Source organism: Anopheles moucheti, chromosome 3, assembly GCF_943734755.1.
Source record: "Anopheles moucheti chromosome 3, idAnoMoucSN_F20_07, whole genome shotgun sequence".
NCBI lineage: Eukaryota > Metazoa > Arthropoda > Insecta > Diptera > Culicidae > Anopheles > Anopheles moucheti.
In genome coordinates, this window is record NC_069141.1 from 43,573,271 (window position 1) to 43,581,626 (window position 8,356).

An 8,356-nucleotide genomic window follows, 5' to 3' on the forward strand; every position below is an offset into this window, starting at 1 on the left:
AAGAACATAAGGAAAACCACACTAAAGTGGACCACAAACAGTGATAGCTGTAACCTTTGAGACGAAGCTTCAACAGCCCCGACATCTACTAGGTCGGGCAATGTTTCGGAAACGCGATCACGTTTTCATTCTTCAAACCAACCGTACCACGATGTGGAAGAACTGGCCTTTCTTTGCACACCGTGCGCTTCAATGCATTAGAAGCCAGAGAGGGTTTTGCCAATTGTAGGAACCATTGGAGCGTTCATCTCTCGCCAGCACACAACGGCTGAGAGTAGCGTCGTTCAACGGAGTACGACATTTAGCACCACCGAGCACAAAATCCCCACCGGGCTGGGGTGGCCGGGTGCCCTGCGATGCCAAATGCCATGTGCAAACATTTACCGGCGGGTGAACTTTTCGGGCCAAATGTTACCGTCTAGGGACCCCGGGTTGTTGCACCCTTCGCCATCCCCCTTCCGCTCGGTGATGATACTGCCAGATCATCAATACCCATACACGCGCAACACACACATACACAGCCCCCGGAGACTCTAGGACAGTGTGGCGATGTGTTGGGGCGAGTTCGCGAGCAAATCACTTTTCGATCGCTAGCCGTTGGTGTTAATTATGTTAATTATTTCTACATTCTGGCCGTAGACAAACAGCTTACAGATAGGTTGATTTTATTTCGAATATTTACCTTAAAGGATGGTTACCGCTGTTCGAGTTTTATGGAACAGTGCGACGGACATGCACCCATATATGATCTACCGCCAGTAATACTTTCGCATGGTGAAATCTTTTTAAACCTGAGTTATATTCTTACGTCACATACCTTTGTTTTATCATACATTTTTTTAATTTGGAAATGTAATCAACATTAGCTTTATAATGTCTTCGAAGACTCTAATAAAATTTTGGGCAAGGGTTCTAATAAAAAATGGCTGAAAAATGGATTTTTATGATTTAAAGCAAGCTATCCAGCAATGGTTACATTACTTTAATCTTTTTTTAACAAAGAAATTTAAACTAAAATTTTAGATTTTTGGAATGAAAAAATAAAATTTAGGGATCGCTAATGTTCGACCGGGAAATTGATTTTATGAGGCTGTACTGAAAATGTTATGATCTCACAAAGAACCCCATAATCTCGTCACCACTACACCAACAATGTATAGCGGTTAATCAACATCCCCGAAAATGTGCCCATATCTGTCCAAATGAATTGATTTTTGGATGATCGTTGGTGCCTTCATCTCAAAGTCCAGAACGCATGCTGAAATGAAGACAGTTGTGTTGTGTGACAAAAGTTGCTTGATCATGGCAGAATTTGATCAAAGATGTCCAAGTTTTCAATGTACGGCAATGTATATTTCACATTCCACAAGTATTGTAGCGGTTTTAAGGCAGGTGATGTTGCAGTCAAAAGCATGTTAATGACGTTTAAAAGAGCATTGAAGGGTGCAGCTTTAAATTTTTGATGACAATCCGTGCAATAGCAGAACTGCCGATACAGTTTGGATGATTTATAATTCAAATTTGACGTGCCTTAGAACTTATTTGTAATTATTATAACCTATTTACGTTTTCTTAACCCAATTTCATGGGTCAGTCGGCGACCATAGCGTGGAACATAAATTAATATGATTTTAGGATGATATCACGAAGTTTTTAAGGACATTTCCCATCATTGCAGATCTCAAACGGACAATCCAAAAGGAAACTCAACATACTTTCTCACTAAGGCATGTTAGCTACTAAGTAGAGTGAGAAAGCATGTGGATTTCTCCGTTTGAGGTTCGGAATAAAGGGGATCCTAGGGTATCTGTGAAATATAATTCAAGTGTTCTGTCCAGGTACGCCGAAGGTTCTAGTGACAAACTCTGCCCAATCCTACTGCCAGTATATAAGTTCTCTTAACTCACAGACCATATCCATAAGGTAGTAAAATGTTCGAAAAATAATATTCAGGCGACCCAATCATTTTCCTAAACCAAACTTCTTGTTGTAGTTCCTTGTAAGTAACTAAAAAAATCATAAACATTTCATTAGAGTTGTTCGCCAACGGTGGTTTTGCCAACATCAGCAGATTTCCGAATCGGCCAAACCATATCACGTCACACAATTAGACGCTTAAGTTGTGGTCACCCGACGCGGACTATGTCGCCAGCGAAAGGAAGGGCGAAATGGCACCGCCAGCGGAGGGTCACCCGTACAGTTCAAGCTGCGCGGTCGTATCAGGTCGGCAGTTCGGTCGGTGGGTCGGCTTGAGTTGGGTTTTTATGAGTAACCTATTTTAAATATAGATTCTATTTGAAGGAGCAGCAAAAAAACCCAACTCAGAAAAAAAGGTAAAGAAATCGTTCGTTCTGCGATTTGCCAGCGACGCGCAACGCAACACTGGCGCACTGTGAACCCGCGAACTGTTTCGCAACCCCGCCGGGCGTTTGCTTCGCCTGTCTCGCACCCATCCTTCCATCCCTCTTGAATGGGATCCCCTACTAAAGCAAAACCCACTTGCACCGTCCATAGCCAACCTTCCGCAGCGTTGGGCCACCGATCAGGTCAACCGTACTTCCTAGTAGGAAAGTAGAAAAGGGAAAAGATCCGAGAAACCGAAACTGGGGCTGTTCGGGGCTGACGCGATGCGAGAAGCAGAATGAGTGGAATGTTGTTGCCCTGGTACGGAGGTGTTTGTGTAGGTCGAAAGGTTGAAGATCGCTCAGGAGAACGAACTTAACACACTGTGCGCGGCTAGAGCTAACATGCCATGCCTTGCGGTTATACGACGCCGACGACAACAACGACGGCGGAGATGATGATGATGATGATGCTGATGGTAGTGAGGAACGAAAGCACCAATCCCTAAACTTGCTTGATTTTTTGCTTCACGCTCAAATTTTGAACCAAAACGATCGGCCCAAAGAATGAAACGCTGTTGAAAACGCTTGAAGATCTCCATTTTCGAAGTCGAAATCGTTGAAGGGCATCTGAGCATCAGACATCACAGAAGGGACTGGCGACTTATTTATTTGGAAGGCATTTATCAGTTCTACAGTAGAGCGAGCTGGTGTGGAAGGGAACAGAATTCTTAATATTACTAATCTTAATTTATGCTAATAACCAACTAGTAACAAATATTAACCTTTTTAAAGTGTTATCTCGCAAGTGGTTGGTTTGAAGCAAACTCAATTAATTTGTACGTTGCTCTACCTGTTTCCCAACTCCCTTCCACAGATACCTAAGATCAGATCTCAAACTTATATACCTGTACACTTCACGCCTCATGTTCTGCCAATAAATATAGAAATGCCAACCAGAATCCACTTTCATCTGTGCAAGAACGCGCGTAGAATTCTTGCCCGCAACCAGCAACATCTTGTCCCAGCGGTACCGTCCTACACGATTCCCAATCCCAAGCTGCGCGCCGACGTTGAGCGACGTTAGTTTAAAGGTGATCATTTGCGACGAGTGCACGGTCAATGAGCAGTGACAGAAGGCAACAGGGCGCGCACAGGTTCGGCTCCGATACGCGACCAAAACCCGACCAATACACAGACGCACACAGTTCGGTCGGCGAACGATTGCGGAATGGACAATCTAATTAAAAGGTCAATTTTTTCCGCTTAAAAGTTCGATTTCCGGGTCTCGTTGTCTTTGGGCAGTCGGGACAGCAGCAAACGAAACCCGCCCCCCACAAACCACCCACCCACCTTAGGCAACAGAGCACAGCCGGTGGGTGACGACGGTAGGCACGAAAAAGAACGTAAATCAAGCTAGCAGATCGAAGTCGAGAGCCCGAAATGAGAGCAGTACGAAATGGGGTTGGCGCACACAAAAGAGCAGTGAAGTAAAAAAAAAAACCTTACGCGACAGACAACAACTCGATCATGCGGACAAGAGCGCGCAGTGTTTTAGTGGCGGAACTAGGGTCGCCCCTTTGGCACGGACTGTGCATGACCAGGGCGGGATGGGGGGAATAAAAGTACGTCAAAAACAGAAGCAATATGCAGCACGGTAGTACCGGGGAGTCAATATAATATCTACAAGTCACGGTCATACCTGTGGGGTATCGTACTCTTCCCATCTTAGGTGACTATGAAGGTGAAGGTATTCGCGACCGGTCGGCCGGTCTCCTTTGCCTTGTTCTTGGCCGGGCCGTATGCCACCCCGCCAGAACGTTGCCGAGTACGAGGCAAGATCGAAAGCTTGATTCAGCTCAGTATCACTCAGCAGTGTACATACGTATGCTGCTTGCATACGGCTGCCGGGCATGGTCGATACTTGTTTGAAGTAGGTTTATGAACCACCAATTACAACGCCAAATGTCAGCAAGATCAACTTCGTTTGGAAACGAAAAGGAGAAATACAACTTTTTGGGAGTTGAAATTTGTAACGAAAGGGGCACCTGTTTGCCACAGTTGCTGCATTTGGAATGTGAGAAAACTTGAGGTTTTTCTAACCTTACCTGAGAGTATACCCTTATTTATTTAATTATTTATTATTTATTACAGTATTATTTAAGTCGATACGGCCAGGCCATTCTAACAAAACAAAAAAAAAATTACAGTGAGTCTAAGACTATTAACTCTAAATAATGCAAACTCATAGACTAGCGACATTTTTGTATAAATAAAATACCAATCACAGGTAAATCACAGGTTGTAGTTGCAAAAATTCATTTAAACCGGTCCTGGCAGCAAGGAATACCGTCAATAATCGTATGCTCAGCAAGCTAAACTAAAATATACACGTAACTTGGTTATAATAATTTTATTTCATCTGCTCCAGCCAGAAATTCTGTTTTAAGGGCATTAGAACTTTACATTCGATACCTGCTGATGTTTACAACCAAAGTGCGTCGTTCGGGTGTGTGTGGACCTGTTCGACATTAATTCGTATATAAAAAGTTGTTTTGTAGAATATCCGCATGTTCAGTTTGTGTTTGCATCTTACGATAGTTTCACCGACATCTTCTGAGGATTATGATGCTTTTTGTTGCAATTTATTTAAAAAAAGTAAAACAAATGAATGAGACTGCATGAGATAGAGACTCGTAAGCGTAAAGTGGACTTTGCCGGGTGTTTTTTTTAACTTGGCTCTCTATGTAACTATGGGGACTTGGACTTGGAGAGTGATCAGTTCGTCTAGGACTGAAATAATTATCCATTTGAGAAACTTGCATAACATTAAACATGTATTAACATTACTTTAGAATAGCTGCGTCTTTCTCATTGTAGTGTAGGGATGAGAGATGGGACATCATCGTTATCTAAAATGTATACAAATACAGGATATCCCGTAATTTTTTGACAGTTTGACAAAGTGTTTTGACTGCGTCTCATATATTTTGGAATCTGTCCCAAGATTTTTTAACTGCGACCTACATATTTCTGAATCCGTCCTGAAATTTTTTTACTGTGTCTCATTTTTTTTAAATTCGTGCTGAGGTTTTTGACCGTTTCCCATACATTTTTTATTTCAACCCGAAGTATTTTGACGGTACCACTACCATGCAGGACACAGATCACCACGAACACCATTAACACGGTCAGTACAAATGTGGGGTCGATTCGTAAGACTTCTACTAAGGATAAGACTCTAACTATTATTCCATGAAACCTTGATCCACCTTCGAAATCATGGAATTGGCGATGTTCGAAACTAAGCTCGTTGAACATTATTCCTTCTTATTTCTTTTCCTCATTTCCAGACTCATCGCCAGTTCTATTATAATTCATTTTGAGATGATAATTACTTTATAACATTTTCAAAATAATATTTATACATCCACCCTCATAATTCGTGTTTTTCAACATAATGTACACCGGACCAAAGTCATTCCGTGGGCTAATTTTTGTTTTTTTCAGTGAGAAGTTTGCTCCATTAAGTAGCATTCAAAAATTTACGGGAAACCGTAAAAATATCTGGACGGATTCAAAAATATATGAGGCTCAGTTTAAATATCACGGGACAGTTTCAAAATATATGGGATGCAATAAAAAAATCTCGCAAAAAAACAACCTCAAATTATGTATTAAATAAATTTTATTAATTAGATAGCAAAGGCGTTCGGTTAGTCAAGCTATATATCAAGCTATTAGAAGGTAGTAGCACGAACTAGTAGCTACAATTCATGATCCGATCTCAATCGATCTGCAATCGATGCAATCGATCTAAAACCCACGAGTGATTTAACAGAACATTTGTGTTGTAACCTGTTGCGTAAGCAGAGTGTGGGTTTTGACTTTACTAGACAAATCTAGACATAATTTTACGACGTAGATGGATAATGAATTATTTTTGATGGAAAACACTACACCATCCTTTAATAACCCTATATTGTGATGTCGACAGACAAGGGACAGAGTCGATTGAGGCAGCACTATATCATTTTGATGGTCACTTTAATGTGAAACGTTATGAGTCGCGAGTGAAATGTCTAAGGTTTTTCATGATTGACCCCAAAAGTAAAATATAAAGTAAAAATAAAGGATATGAAGTAAACATAGTTTTGTAAATATAATATACGAAAAACCCTATACTATTGAAAAATATAAAGTAAACATAAACAATTAATAAAAATAAAATAATTAATAAATAAATAAAATGATAAAAACTACTAATACAACCACTGCAAATAAAAGAACGAAGCTTATTTTAGAGCAAATTTGAAACTAAAATTCAATTGAACTATTTTTATTAATAAAAAATGAATTTTACTAGTTATAGAATAATAATGTGGTACTATCTTTTACTACCGCATCAGATAAAGTTAGTGCTGTTGAATACCAAACCAAATATATTATGCGTTATGTTGAATCACGACCGAAGCGGCAGTGAGATTGCTTCATTACACAAACTGAAGAAATTCACAGCTGATCCCAGGTCATCACCTCATTGTCGTTTAATGTAAAACAAAACAAAAAAGCTCGCCAGAATAAGACACGTCAGGAAAGGTAAGGTTTGCGGTCAAGTACCGCAAATTGTAAAACAAAGCTCAAGCAAGACGATGTCAAGACATCAAGCAACAGTGAAGCAGAAAAGGATTAATAGAGAGAAGTAAAAACCAAAACGCAGGGAAAAGAGGCGGACGCACACACAAGATGATGACGAACTTAAGCGAGATTGTTACCTATGGAATGCAATTATGTGGTCAACCAGCAGCCAGTGGCTACAAAGCGCATAAACGTCTACGGCAACAGTGGTTGGCGTGCGGTCGGTGGCGACGCACCGCGGCATATCGTCATGGGTCAGTTTGCTCCTGTTCAAATCCATCGCTCCAGGAAACCATCTAGGAATGTGAAAAAAAGTAATCCACCCGAACCTCGCCGTTTTGTGCGCCATCCTGCTCTCCGTTCCTGCTCTGCGAGCGGGTTTCCTCTGCTAGACCTTTGCCATTGCAGCCCGATGGCTAATGGATCTCCGAGCCACCATCCGTGGCCTATGGGAACATGAGAAAGGGGCCCGACCGGCAATGGCGCGCGCATCAATGCGTATTTCCGGTGCTGTAAGTGAAGTGGTCATCGTCGGCTCCCATTGACCAGGTCCCACGATGTCAACGGTTCAAGATCACGTGGCGACGGTGGGTTCCCTAGCGCTCGCAGGAGTAATCGGCAGCACAAGGTAATCACATTCATTCGCCCTACGATTTATCTTCGGCGTCTTTACTGTTAATAAGCACTGTGCAGGGATTCGTTGTGCTGCCGGGCGCGCGGGGTCTGCTTCGGCGAACGAAGAAGACAACAGCACTAACCCTGTAGGTGCAGTTGCAATCGTTTGCAACTACCACTCTTTATTGTACCGTCTCCGTGATGCATTGTGAGCGCACATCGCACTGCAAAACGCAACCAGAGCATTGAAACTGCTGTACTGCCGTCGTTAATTGTAGCTGAATAAGTACAGTGAGGAATATTTTACACAACCTAACAATTAAACAAAACATTAACCTCCATTTATCTCACAGGACTTTTGTAAACCGTAATATCGCCGAATATTTTACGTCAATGTAAATTTAAACTGATTTAAAGACAGTATTCACTAACGTTAATTTAATTGTCGTATTTTTGTTCTTTGTTCTTAATAGTCAAAATAATTGCCAATACAAATATGTGAATAAACGTTATTAATTACCCGTAGTTAATTAATTATCACTTCATTCATTCAGAATGGCTGATTCGGAAAACATTTTCTCCTCCGAACCGTGATGAAGATCACCGCGTATTATTATAACATTTTCTTGTTAACTATCGTAAGATGGATGGAAATACAAAAGAGAAAACTGCTGTTCAACACGTATATTTGTACTTGCATAAGCTAAATACCTTCTTCTATGAACTATAAAAGTTTCAACACTTCAAACCTCCGAGAAAAT